This window comes from Cydia pomonella, chromosome 15 (assembly GCF_033807575.1).
Source record: "Cydia pomonella isolate Wapato2018A chromosome 15, ilCydPomo1, whole genome shotgun sequence".
NCBI lineage: Eukaryota > Metazoa > Arthropoda > Insecta > Lepidoptera > Tortricidae > Cydia > Cydia pomonella.
Window position 1 is genome coordinate 19,974,920 of NC_084717.1, and position 15,620 is coordinate 19,990,539.

The window sequence follows — 15,620 nt, forward strand, 5'->3', positions numbered from 1 at the left end:
CGCTATGTTTTGGATTATTTTATTTTGAAGAAACTTACAGCGCCTCGAAAACCGTAAAAACAGCAGCGAACTGGCTGCAAAAAGGCGCAGTATACAAATATGACAACAAATATCTAAACAATCAAAACATAGCGGCATAGATTATTTCTTCCTCTTGCAGTTTCCAAAAATCTATAATGATCGGTTGCGTTTTGGAGGAGGAAACAGTCCAGAGCGAAAACTCGATTTTTGAGTTTTTCGCGTGGGAATTTTAGTCCGAGCTGCAGTTGTCCTTATCGCACGCACTCCCGTCCACCGCAGCCTGACAGAAACATAGCTTCAAAAAATCGAAATTTGAAAAGTTGCTCAGCTAGGAATTGCTCTTAATACGTTCTGATTACTTGCACGTTATATAAAATAGCCGTGGCGGTCAAACGGTTAACGCGGTTATCACATGCTATCTACGCGCATAGGAACGACGAGCGAATCCAAGGTGAAGACCACCTAACAGGCCAATTCGAACGTACACTGATACCAAAATTACATCTAACTAATATTATTCAGTTATCGTTCATTTTACTCGTACAGAGTACAACAATACTATTAGCTTAGAACCTTCGCATACAAATATCCATGCATGGGGGGTATCTTTTCTATGCAACTGACTGTAGGTACATCTATTGATGTGCATTCCCCAAGCGCGTTAGTTCCACGTAGCATTATTTCCATTCGCATTTTGCCCAAGTTTCCCCCCCTCCCCATTCGCATGGGTCGTTATTTGTCTAATAGATTTTTATTTCAATCGTTTCTTCTCCAAAAACATTTCTTTCACAACTTAACTAGACGGAGCCTCGCTTCTCCCCTTCGTACATCAGAGGGCTTACCGCGAACCACGTTCGACGTGTTGCCTCCCTATCACACTTACGTACGAATTTACAAGTGCGACAGAGAGGCAACACGTCGAACGTGGTTCGCGGTAGGCCCTCTGTCGCACTAGTAAATTCGTACCTTAGTGTGACAGGGAGGCAACACGTCGAACGTGGTTCGCGGTAGGCCCTCTGAAGCTACGAACGAACCTTTTACATACGTGCCTATCGATTTAGTGTGACTACCGTTGACACATGACACTTTAGGGAAAAAAGCGACAAGGATTTACACGTGTAATAAAACGTAATACTATGAAAAGAGACGATTGGTTAAAATATAACATGGGCAAAATGCGAATGGAAATAATGCTAAAGTGGACGTCAATTGAACTTGCAAATCTTTAAACAAATATGACAGATTTTGTTAGCATTTGACGTATAACCTAAAAGTTTTACGATAGTTGTTTTCATTGAAATATTAATAATTAACGTATATTATAACTAGTAATTAATATAAATAAAAGATTTAAGTATATAGACTGTTGATAAAATCATACTTGTCCACAAAAAGTGCGAGATTACGAAGAAATGAAGGTAAATTGGTTTGCAGTTGATTGGTGACAACCCTAGCGTACAAGTGAATAATTAGGATCAAGTGCGGGTAGTTTGCAAAACTCGCGCAGCAAGATGTTGATACAATTCCTCGCCAGTCTGCCTGTGACCACGAGCGTAATGTCACGTACGAAACGTCAGGTCATATAATAAACGTAAGTTTACGCGATTAAGTCCCGTATTCGTTTTAAAACTATGCAATTGTATGTTTGCTATGTTTATTTGCAAGTTCTATTGACGTCCACTTTACGCGGAACTAACGCGCTTTGGGGTATAGATCAAGCTTTTCTCATTTCAAATATAATTCTGATGTCGGTGTACGTTAGAATACCCCGTAAGAACTTTTTTCCAGTTATTCATTGTTGGAGCGATATCTTCTAGACTCGTTTGAAGATTAATTTGAATAGCATCAAAAAATAAGCCGCTGTGTTTTGCATCAGCATGCTACTACACAAACACTTTTGAAAGAAATGAACAGTTTTATAACAGCAAAAGTTGGTGGGCAGCTACACTAACACTATTATATTTTGCCTCTTGGCAAAGATAATTAAGAAGACCAAGAGTGCTCACTCCATACAACGGTTTTGTTACCAATAATACTATTATTTTCATAGTCTACATCTAGTGTCAAGTAGCGGAACTCTCAGTACTGCTACTCGACAATAGATATCGCGGCAAACAAAAAGTCTAATGCTCAACGATTTACCGCTAATATTATAACCAGAGTAAGCGTATGAGTTGAAAATAAAGTTCCGGTTACTCTGGTTATAATATTAGCGGTAAATCGTTGAGCATTAGACTTTTTGTTTGCCGCGATATCTATTGTTGAGTAGCAGTACTGAGAGTTCCGCTACTCGATGCTAGATGTCGACTACGAAAATAATAAGCGTTTTGGTAGGTACCAAAACTGATGTATAGAGTGAGTACTCTATGTACTTCTTATTTCTCTATGCTCTTGGGTAGTTTCAAGGATTGACTGAGATGGGGCAAAGAATACTTAATTTTTGTTTTTTATTTTTATTCTCTGGATGATTAATATGTCTAAAATCAGTAACAGGAGTTTTTTTTTAAATACCATTAATAAAAAGCATTTAAAAAATTTATTTTCAATTTTGCAAGCCAATATCTGTGTTATTGAATTCAACCTTGATTCTAATATCTTTCTTTTCTGGTAATGGTTGCATGTTTTTTGTAAATATCAGGTTAGTAATACATACTTATGATATTATGATATTTAGCTTCTTATTATAGTCGATACAATTATAATGATATTTTAACTATTATTCTTACAAATGTGCATTTGAATAGGCATGTAGTATTCTGCCTACTACTTACTACCAAAGAGAATTTGAAATATTGAGGGATTGTCAAAGAAAACTTTGTAGCCACAGTAAATTTACTGCCATCTTTCGATACATGATTAAAACTTTTAAAACGCCACTTGACTTTGATCCTTATTCTTTCAGTGATACGTGTTAAATATAAAAAAAGTGGCGCCATCTTACCAGGCACAACCTAAAGGTTATGGCGCTATCCCTCGAGACATTGCTACCATACCTTTGGACTTTGATCTATTAGACGGCACCAATTATTGATATTTAACAAATTGAACACATATCAGTAAAAGAATAAGGATCAAAGTCAAATGGCGTTCTAAAAGCTTTAATCATGTGTCGAAAGATGGCAGTAAATTTACTGTGACTACAAAGTTTTCTTTGACAATCCACCTCTATTTGTACCTACTATGTCATAGAGACTTATGAAATATGTCGACCCCCAAACCACAAAAGATGTAAAAACTTTATCTGCCTCATAATTCGTTTATGAAGAGTACTAATAATTATTCAATTAATTACTTAAAACGAATATCTTAATTTCGGTATTGACGTGTATTTGTAAGTTACATTTTAATTTTTTTTTGCTGTTTCTTTAACCTGAAATTGTACAAAATACACGCTTTAATAATTGTTAAATTAGATTGTCATTGTTACCCTAGGTGTATGTATAATTAAGCAAGCAAAATGTGTAAATAGTTTTAGTTATCTACATTACATTACATTTAATTCAAGTTACTCGTTGTAACATGTTGGTTATTAAATATGTTTGAACTAAGTTTGCTTTATTATTGTAGTTTTTAGTAATTTAAAAACAAATTCGATAGATTCATAGTCCAGTTGAAATAAAATAATGAAAAGTGTAGCTTGCCTACTTCATTAGAACCATAGACTACTTATTTTAAAATAATATTAAATATCATACTAAAAATTGGGTCGAAACTAAATTTATCATTATATGGCATAGTCAGCCTTTATTGTAAACCTATTTTGGGTTTATTCATTTATTTAAGTTTTATTGCATAAACAAAGAAAAATGTAAATACAAATGGTGGTGAATGGTGGTACAATTGCTTGTCCAATGCTGACGAGATGAAATGTCCAATGTAAAGAAAACAGAAGGGAGATTTTATTCAGCCCTTTTCCGGGCATGGTACGATTTATCGTCCACATACGCGCTAGTAGAATTTCAACTTTAGCAATTCGATTTAAGAGTCAAGATCAATTATAATAATAATAAAATTAAAATAGATATCGATCAATTATAATAGTAATATGGGCCTTGTTGCCTGAATCAAATTTTAAATAAATTAACTAATTAGATTTTCGGGATGGCACTTGTCTTCAAATGAATCTTTAAAGCTGGATTAATAAGAACATATTTGGATTTTTTGAGAAAACCTTGTAGATTGGTGTGGCCTGGAAAAGGATTAAAGTTCACTTTTTTGCAGATTTTAGAATTTTTATATTATTTCTACTTAGAATCACGATTCTAATAGGAAAATAGGTTATTTCCATAGTTTTCATTCTTCCCATTCCGTTACCATACTGTCTTTAAAAAATGGTAACGTAAGAGACTAATAGAAATAAAAATCTTAGCCGCACAGCGACATGTACATAAGCTATCAAATTCGAAGCTTTTATCTTAGACTTTTCATATTTTCAAACAACTCTTGGTGTCTATAACGACTTCAATATCATACTTACACAGATGTGCAGTTGCGAAATGTTTCCAAAAAAATTTAAATTCCAGGAAACAAATAAAAGTTTAATTTTAATTGTAAAACATTTATTAAGTATTCAAAAATATTAGAAATTCCTGAAAAATCCAAATGGTAACTTTCCGACGGCACATCAATACTCATAGAGTCAAACCAAGATAAGTTTGCAGCGATTTCGATAGCCCAGACAGTGCAAGTGTTAATCTAAATAAATAAATTCTTTATTAGGCAGGCAAGAAACCCAAAAAAAATTACAATGCACATAATAAAAGGTGTAAAAGAAAACATAAAATACAGTAAAGAATAAAAATAAAACAATAATAATGCTTATAACCTAAAACAATGAAATAAGACATTTACAAAACTTATGGCCGTTCTCGGACCGGTGCAATTTTCGCCAATGTTTGTTAAATTCGTCACTGTAGTCTTTAGCTACCAATGACAGAATTGAGGTCTAAAGGTCTATGAAATTATGACGTTTACTTAACACGTGCACACGCTGGGCTATCAAAAACGCCGCCATCTTAGCTTTGTCTGACTACTATCATTATCATCACTAGAGAGCCCACGGCAAGTGCAGCCAAGAAGAAAGAACCTTCCGGAGACCTTAAATGTACCTAGGATAGTTCTTCAAGTAGAAATTTAGAAAACACTTAATTTGGATAAACACCGTTTAATTTGGATAAAAATTTCCATGCAACAAATCTAGCGCTGAACTTTGCTTATGCGGAAGTAATTTTGATGTCGCACTGAGCGACTAGATGAGTATCTAAATACCTACTTGCAAATTCACTACTACGAGACTTGTGTTACGAGGCAGCAAATGTATCCCGAATGGTTAAACTTTTTGAATAAATATTGTTTTTTTAGATGAATGAAAAGCTTGCTGATATATCAATAATTTATCTCTTATACATTATAAATCTTCATTAAATATCATGAGATTCAGTCTTATCACGTCTGACTTGGTCTTATCACGTCTAACCAGGCCTAATTATTTTTTCTCGATAGTTACTATAGTTTCGTGATCGCAAAAACAATTCGGAGAAGACAAATTTCTAAGAAACAACTCCAGATAAGATGATCTCATTACAATTCCGTACATAAACAATTGAGCGTAACTATAAACAAAGCTGGAGATATAGGTAGCGAATCTTAAAATTAACTCATTATATTTTTCGCTGGTGTCCTGTCAAGACATGTTGTGGCATCGTATTTAACAGTTATTACAGGTCAATCATTAACGGACTGTGCTTATATATTTAGAGTTGGATCACAATAATTTATCAAGGTAAGATGTTCAATCCTCACTTTACTAGAGCCGTACAGTCGACTCTGTCTAAAGGTTCTCTGGAACTTTCAGACAGAGTCGACTGTGTTAGCTCACATTGCAACTTGTCATCATAAGAGTAAATCAAATCGTGATGGAAAATGGGTGTAATAAAATGACAATGATATTTTTGTTATAGATTTTGATTGTAACGTGGTTGGGTACATCAACGAACGTGAGCTCCAAAATGAATAGCAGCACTTTTTTATCGGAGTATGAAAAATGGCTTAGTAATCAATCGAGCGATATTATAGTTTACGATTTGGAAGAATTCGATCAAGATGATAGTTACTGTGATGACAATTTTGATTTGGATCAATCTACGTTTTCAAATACCGTCAAGGAATCAACACCAAAATCAGTAGAGAATTCCAGACAAGTCAACAATACAAACAATATAATTGGAACTACTGATGAACCATCCACAGACGGAGATACTCGCAAGATTGTGACTGTAAAGTATAGTGACTTTGCACCAGGACTCGTCGAGCTGATGCCAAATTATGGTGTTTACATTACGAAGGAAGAATTAGATCATTGTTTCGAATCCTCAAAAAATTGTTTAGAGTTAGCAAGATTTCTGACTAAATGTATCTTTACTGTCTCTGTCGTGCCCGCTGACTATCAAAATAGCCTACAGTATTATCAGTTGAAGTCGCTAGCTATTTCCGCGATTGTAAAATTTGTCCTCAATTTTGGGCTTATGAGGGGTTGCCGTCCGTCGTGTTCCAAGTCATTAAGAGAGACCATACGTTATCAGCTAAGTGCATTTAGAAAAAAATGCTAAGCATCATCTCATCTATCGAATGTTTAAGCATTTATTTGTAGAACGTACGCGTCGAATGTTTTGAACTGATTTTGTGCCATAGAATAATCGTTCCTACTGAAAAAGATTATTATTGATGTGATTCTCCAAATGATCTTTAAACTGTATAATAAACTCTAACGATAATACCAAAGCGTTTTTTATTTCAAATACTTATTTGATATTATCCAAGCAAAGTAACAGTAGATCAATTTCGTCTTTATTCTAAGCTGAAATTGAGTCACCAGTGAAAAATTCACATGAGCACAATATTTTATCTGATAACAACTGACTGATGGCCAATATTATTCATAGTTGCACGTTGTTACCTAACAGCAGTTATTTCTAGATGTTTGTCCAATCGCATGCTTATGTGTTCTGTTTTGCTGGAAATTTTTGTCGCACGTAATCTATGACTCATAACAGGGGTCACGGGTTATTAAAACATTGATTAACAATGGACTACTTTATGCCTATCGAAGTTTGAGGAAAAAAAAGTATCGAGTATTAATAATATATGTTTTTAACATTATTTAATGTCTACAGTATTTTTTGAAATTAGTTCTTAATTTAAAGTAAGAAGATTGGACTCTCAGCAAGATTCTCTTATGACTATTCTGATCCGTGGATAGAAAATAAATTAAATACGCTGATAAACATGCACTTTATTAGTGATAATTGCAACAAATTAAGACATTAGTACCATTGATAATTAATTAGTACAATTAATACTTGATTAAAGAACATACTTTTGAATTATTTCTATTCTATCGATTGAGTTTCATGTTGGACTAAAGTTCTAGAATATGAGGTCTGTATTTGACTGATAATCTTCTAGTTCAGGATCCTGGTCAATTTGAAGTTTCATGATGTCGTCGTGCTTCGAAGGCTTGGGTTCATCACGTAATCCGTTAAGAGTTCTTATGGGAATCGGTTTGAGCGGTAAACTAACTTTGGATCTGTTGGTGCATCATTATCATGCCTACCACTGAAAAACACGAAGAATAAAAATTACAAAATTTTCAATAAATTGAAATGACTAATTAACTTTTTAAAAAACTAATCGCAAAATATTTACCTCATGTCAGAAAGCGGCAAAACGGATAACGATTCTCTATTGGGTTGAGATGATTCTATAGTCGAAGGCGCAAGTCGTTTTGGGATTTCAGATCTCCGTGCAACATCAGAGGCTAGGATACCTCCGAAGTTATGTACACTTGGAATCGTTGCTTTGGATAAAACTTTCTTGAAAATGGATCCGAATCCGAAGAAGCCACCTTTCGACCTGTGAATTAAATTCATTGTCAATGTACTTTCAATGAGTTGAAAATTGAAAAAGAAAATATTCCTCTGAAAACCGAAAAGTACTTACCTTGAAGAGGATGATTTCCTTCCCCATCTGGCTTCACTTATTCCTACTATCAACGCTAAGACTAAACATGTAAGCAAAAGTTTGTTCAACTTCATTTTCACTTTTCAATCGAGAAAATTAAAATAAGTCAATATTTATTTCCACCAACCACTTTGCTTCTGATCCTGACGATAACTGGCCCCTGAGTCCCCGGACAGGCTCTTATATTCTATTCTATAATCAGGATATGACCCGAGGGACATTAATCTTAATATTATGGCCTTGCTAATTGCTCAGAGGTTACAGGATGAGAAAATAATGACTCACAATTTATTTACATCAAACGGGTGACACGCTTTTGTCCTAAAATGTAGTGTGATGCAATATGACTTAATTACAGTCGTATATTGTTCCGGGTATGCGTAAGAGCCAGTTATTGTTAATGTCAAATGAATTTTATTCCAGCTTTATTTTAAGCTGTACTCATTGTGTTACATTAATACTGAGATCCTGTTTAAGATACTGCCAATTTCAGTATGTTCTAGTTGGAGTTAGTTGCTTTCACACTTTGAGCCAGATACTGGATGTTACCAGCGTACTTCGTTACCGCTGTTGTTGGAGACTTGACATGTTTGTGCCCGTTGCTGTTTAGTACGCAATAACAATGGAATAGAATTCATTTGACATTAACAATAACTGGCTCTTAGGCATATCCGGAACAATATACGACTGTCATTAAGTCATATTGCATCACACTACATTTTAGGACAAAAACGTGTCACCCCATCAAACTATCGGCTTTATGGGACAATAAAGTTTGTAAATTAAAAATTTAGTACCGCGGCAAGTGTTGTGACAGTATTCAGTTTAATGACTAATTGTTATTTAGCAGGACGATGCTGTCACTTGTGATTCACTTTTTTAGATAAACAGAAAGCAGACTCGGGATCTATCAACTGTGTGCCGGAATCTTGGATCATGATTCAGAGTCTAGAATCTGCAATCCATGTCTTATCTGCATCTAAGTCTTTTTAGTGCAACATCATTTAGGTTTTCAGAGTAGTTGATCGAATCTTTAATGTGAATGAGCGGAAGATGAAATAGAAGGCAAGTATTGTTAGGTATTTGGTGAATTACGCTAGTGTGTTACATCTAGATTGTTATCAAAGTTGGTAATTTATGGCTGTAGGAAGGATTTCAAATGAAAATAATTAACTTTTAAAAATTCAAAAATTCCCTTTATTTATCAGTTTGTTTGACATACAAAGTTGCACATATTTTTTGGTGTTGTATTATAGATAGTTCCTTACTCTAATTAGAGCTATAATAGATCGTATATATATTCGTTTGTTTTCATGCTTATAATAATTATAATGATGTGAAATATTCGTTATAATTACTTGAGTGAAAATAATTGCTACGTCTTAAAGTATTTTGTATCATTAATATGTACATACCACAACAATTGATTGCCGAATGCAACCATTGTAAGCTTACAGTTAAGTTTTACAATAAAAGCAAAATTAAGTTTATTCATGGATTTAGCCTTTCCCAAGTTTGTTTACGTAGTTTCATAGCAAGTTGAACGTAATTGTCATAATTAGGGAAAGTGGCTCGTGATTCGCACTGATCGCCGAATATGTAGCAAAACCCGTCGATATGAACGATTTCTCCATTATCGATCTTTTGCGTCTTGCAACAGAACAATTTTGAATCGATGCACTGAAAACAAACAAAGACACGTCTTAGAATACCTCGAATAAGATCGAATTCTTTGATAACGTTTATTTGCATTCCTATTAACAACGGAATTTGATTTAATATGTTTTAGGGTCACAGAAAATGTTTATTAGTGGAATTAGTCACCATTTAATCTACATAGTCACTAGAATTATGTGCGGTTTTGGAAGCTTTTTTAAAAAGAATTAATTAAAATTCGATAGGAATGCAATAAATCGGATCCTGCAGTAAGTAGTTTTCAATACCAGGAACCACGGTGAGCTTTGATTATTAATAAAATTAAGGTATATAAACGACTCCGAATTCTTCGTTATTCCATAATCACCTGAGAAGCGGAATCATGTCGATATAAGACACTTACCTTTTCTTTCATGTTGAGGCACGGTTGCTTTTGAGCTTGGCCGTAGTGAACTACCCCGTAGATAGGTTCCTTTGTCGTCGGAGCCCTGATAGTAGTACCAAATAAGCGTAACTTTCCTATGGCTGGCTCGTCTGTCGTCCGAAAGTTGGCTGTAGTACCGGCGGTAGAGGGAATTGTCACGGCCGATTCATTTATCATCAGAGTCTTGGCGGTAGTAGTGGTGGTAGGGATAATCCTTGCAATTGGTTTTGCTGTCGTCAGGACCCTGAAATCCTTCCTGTTTCTAGGATGCTGCATAGGCACCCTATGACCACTTGTCGACTGGATTGCAACCAACATGAGAGACAGAAACAGCGCAACGGTAATTGGTGACATCTCGAAGCTCTGAATAGAACTGAAAAGTCATCCGAATGGTAAAACAGATGTCTTATAGCTATCAATTAATAACAATCATCAACTTGTATATAAGAATTTGCATATTTAGGGTATAAGGAACTCACGTCACTATCTAAGATGATGTTCTTTCAGGAAATATCCGGCAATACTAACGCTGAATTATACACATCGCCGACTTTTATACTCATCCAACGGGTCGTAACAATCGCGCGAGATCACGAAATAGCTATGGTGATAAGGAAAAGCTGTGACCGTAAACGTAGAAGGTTTCTTAGGTATAACTGGACGTATGTGAATAGAAATAGTATACGCGTACTTCCTTTCGTACTTGTATAATAGATAGTTTCATTAGAGCAAAGGCCAAACATTTGCTAAATGCTTTCGCGCGTAAGAACCGTATGTAATAGCAATTTTATGTACTAGTTCTGTTATCAGCACACGTATTAGTCACAAAGTCGTAAACTTTGGCCTCCATATAAACAATCCAAATATCATATCATCTATAGTTGCTATAAGTTTAATTGTATCCACATTTATTATTCATATCTCTATTCAAAAATTAGGATTCAGTCAAAAGTTGCACAGAAGTTTCATATAATTACTTTTGATATTATGACATTTTTCTTTCCAACGAAATACGTCTAGGGCAGAACGTAGTCCTGCTTTTATGATATATGTACAGCAAAACCTTAGATAAATCACAGTAGCTTGCGTGGTCAGTACGTTATAATTATTTCTTATTAAAATTAGAGATCAAAATAGTGCAATTTGTAATGACAAACATAATCTTTAATTAATGCCATATCTTTCCTGCTTAAACGACTGAGAAGATGTCTATCTTCATCCAAATCTCAAGAAACTATGGACCCATTCTCTTGGGTCAGTTGGTTTCTGAGTAGTTGGTAGCGGGGTGGTCGGTAGCTGAGTAGTCGGCGGCTGTAGAGACAACCAGTACTTGTGGCACATCTCTCGGTGATTAGTGCGATTCAATTAATCTAAAAGTTGGAAATATTCTCCGCGGTTCGAAATTGATCGATACGTTCTGCAAACTTTCTCTCCAAACTGGAAGCAGTGGAGTGGCTCGATGTAAAATTTTTCCAAGCTGTAGTGATGGCAGCACGGCTTCACTGAGCACTAAAGCACGAAAAAAGTCTGGTAAATACAAAAGATCATACCTCTAACGAAAATAGTTTGGTAAATCCAAAAGCATGCAAAGGGAATCAAAAAGAGTTACTTACACTTTCTCCTATTTCCGCGCAACCCAACAAAATTCTGCGTGTCCGGCTTTCCTGCTGTTTGTTTTTAAAAACTATAATTGCTTCCGCCAGAGCAGTCAGCCCAATAAGGAATGCAATAATCTTCATTTTCAGTTACCGTTAACTTCTATATCCGGTAGCAGAATGATGTCCGGGACAAATGAACAGGCTTTTTGAATACTTGTAGCAATACCTAAAGCCGCAAACTTTTTACGATCGTAATTTATAGCTTCATTATAAATTTGCATGTCAACATGCGAAAATTTTATTTTGACAGTTCAGTAGACAAAGGATAGGAATTCACGCATCACTTACGCCTCTTTAACTTCAGCTTTAACTCATGCGTGATAATAAGTAATTCATTTAAGTTTACGATTTTTCGTTGTATACATTAATATACATTTCCCTCTATTATTATGGGAATAATTTATTTGTTAGTATATACATAAATTGACTTTGGTAAATTTATTCTTTCCAATGTTCAGCTAGGCTAATTGACAGTGCATGAACTCAGAATATCTAATCACATAACAAGTATCGTTAACATGTCATACAAATTAACAGCTGATTTACTTCATCTTTTTTACGAGCGGAAACTTTTAGGTTAGCTTCTATCAATCAACCTTAATGAAATAGCTTTTACCGGGTCAGTCTGCCTTCTACCGTTCAATAGTATAACCAAAAGTTTCCTAGTCGGTGAAGCAATGTCTCTTGGTACTAATCGACTTTGTTTCCATTCATAGGAGGTTTGAATCAGTATCAATGCACGTTGTAGGTAAAGTCGATATTAAAAAGATCTGTAGATAGAAAAGAATTATTTATTAAGACGGTAGAGTTCGGTACAGCCTCTCAGATGGTGTGGCACCAAATGAATTACATTGACTCAAGGTTGATTGTGTGGGAAATTTTTCATAGCTTTTTTAGTACAGTGAAGCATGGAAACATTTAATCACATTAGTTCGTTTGCATGTAAAATGTAATTATCGATAAGAAATGATAGTGTTGTTACAATTAGTTGAAGAAAGACAAAGCTTATAATCTTTGTGATAAGTGCGCCCGCGTGAACATGTTTTTACAGATAAAAGTCGTAATGTCAAGCTTAATAGATGTTTTCACACATTGTGCGGGATCAAAAGACCTGCTGCATTGATTACATTAACAATAACAACGATGCAATAATTTACAAGTTTTTGACAGCCCATGTGCGCTGATCGGACTTGGAACACTTTTCTTAGTTTACAACTTTCTTAAGTCGATTCATTTAGGCCCTTAGTAAGCCAAGGTTACGACGCGGTTAGGTCATCGACTCCTAAATCGTTTATCAAGTTGTTTACAACTTAACTGAATAAAGTTTCTTTAACTAATGGGCTCTGTTTGCGCTGTTACGCAAATATTTTGTAACTGATCTATCTCAACGAGCAATGAACCAACGACTTACAATTGTTTCCCGATAAAAAACGATTTACGTCAATACGATAGAGGTCGGCATGTACGCAGTGAGACGAGGTCAATAAAGGGTACCAGGGTACCCTGATGAAGGTCAAAACTCACTATATTTGCCAGTGGCACGTCATTGAAGACTATAAACTATAGATTTTATTGATTGAGTTCTCGGACTTGGTTGTTTTTTCTCTTTCAGTGGATTTTTACTTCGAACCTGTGTTACACCTCCCCTTCAATTATGTATTTTTCGTTTTCATTTAGGCTACATCCTTACGAATATAATTTGCTCTTATCTACTCTGTAGGCCATTTTTTAAGGTGACCCACCGTCCGAATCATGATAAATGTGCGTGTTACAGAATAAACAATCTTCCCAATAAAAATGATACCCTCTGGCACTATCGTATCATAATACTGATTCTTTTGTGCACTGGCAGTCGCTCCTGAGTTTTTGAAAACGAAAATGTGCGTCAAAGTGTAAGTGAATTATATAAAAAACTAGTCAGTAACTCTGGTATCAGAAAATTTATTTAAGTGTTGTTGCAGAGTGGACGTCGAACCAGATGAGCAGAAGAACTATGGGCCTCTATGTTCACCATTCTCATCAGTGTGTTCTACAACTGCGCTGACATTGATCGTTATGATGTTAATATTTTTTGTTATAATTACCTGCAGTTTCATGAGTTTTTATATGCTGTTAGCATATTAGTTCATTTAGTCAGTGATTACTTGTCAGTTAAGTATTAAATTGTAAGCATATACAATTGTTTATTATTTCTGTGATGGAAGGTTGGTATAAACGCTACGAGCTTACTGAAAGCTTGGAATGTCACCACACCCATATCCCTTACAACCGCCAGTTTGTCTGAAACATTCGTCCTACCTGTTTGTCTGCCGGGTTGTGCTTAGTACTAAAATGGATGTACATTACGCTGAAATAGTCTACGTGGAATTGAAGCACAACATCTTTATTCCTAACGAATGGCAGATCCAAGGGATAGAAAATCTCGTGCTCTCTTTAGCTGAGAAAATCATCATGGACCCTGGATCCACGACGTACATTCTAGAGATCAACAATGTACCTGCTAAGCTAAGCCGACGGCCAGCGGAGACTGGCTGTGTCCATGTGTTCCAAAAAATTCCTCAGGAGTAAGTTATTGTGACAATATATTGTGATTATTGCTAGAAAAAAAATTAGAAAAACGGTTGACCCAAAGGGCCATCCCTGCAACTTCCCGCTCATTTTAGCAATTATGCAGTCGCAATTTAGCCGCCAGTTGTAATGCTTTTGAGTTCTTCAAGCTCAAAAATCCAATGTTTGTGTTTTTTAAGTTCGCCGAGCTCAAAAATAAAGCTGTTCAATGCTTTTGAGCTCTTCGAGCTCAAAAGTCTGATAGCAGTTTGATTAAATAAAAGTTTTTTAATTTTCAATCTGCAATAACTTTTGATTGAATCAACCGATTTTCACGTGGTTGGCAGCAATCGACGCAGTTTTTTGAGTTCTATGAAAATTTTCCAACCGGAAATGAAAGAGATGAACAATTTTGAAGTTTTTATCAAAAAATCAATTTTTTCGATTTCTTTCGACAACGATAACTCACGAAGGAGTTAACCGATTTTGTCCTGGTTTGCGGCAATCGGCGTGTTTTTTTTATGTCAAGAGCTGATCAGTTTATGAAATCGATCGGTAAAGCCGTTTAAAAGATATTTCAAAAAAACCACTTTTAAAAAAATTTTTTTTTTGCTGTTTTTTTGAAATTTCTTGGAATCTACCGATCCGAATCGGCTCAAATTTTCAGGAAATCTAAGTTCAGTGAAACTCTTCGAAATGCCGTTTGGTAGGATCCAATCGGTTTAGCCGTTCAAAAGTTATAAGAGGTTTACATACATCCACACACACACACACACACACACACACACACACACACACACACACATACATACAGACCCACGGACACCACCCTGCAAACCATCAGGGAAGCTTTCTAGGTCCTCAAAACGTTCAGATCTGATGCAAACTCGATTTTCGAAAAACGGGGTAAAACCAATAACTTCCCGATTTTAAAAAATTTTCAATTTTCTTAGCGGGAAGTTAAAAATTTGAAAAACGGTTGACCGTAAGGGTAAAGGCCATCCCTGCAACATCCCGCTATTTTTGCGCTCAAAATCCCCCCGTAACAATGTTTTTGAGCTCACCGAGCTCAAAAACATAAAACTCTGGTGGCTTTGAGTTCTTTTAGCTCAAAAAGTGGGTTTGCTACATTTTTTAGTTCTTTAAGCTCAAAAGTCTTACCAAAGTTTGATAAAACACAGTTTTATAAGTTTTTAAACTACTATATCGACGTTGTTTTTTTGAGTCTTGAGAGACAAAAGAAGGTACTAATTGACTTAATAGCCAATTTGGGTATAATTTCTCAAAAATCAATT

General features: G+C 35.3%; 1 long non-coding RNA gene across 1 annotated transcript in view; it reads right to left on the reverse strand.

Annotated features, from left to right (window-relative positions):
* Positions 1-15,620, reverse strand: part of LOC133525449 (uncharacterized) — a 109,100-nt gene that overhangs the window by 15,470 nt on the left and 78,010 nt on the right. The window lies entirely within an intron of this gene.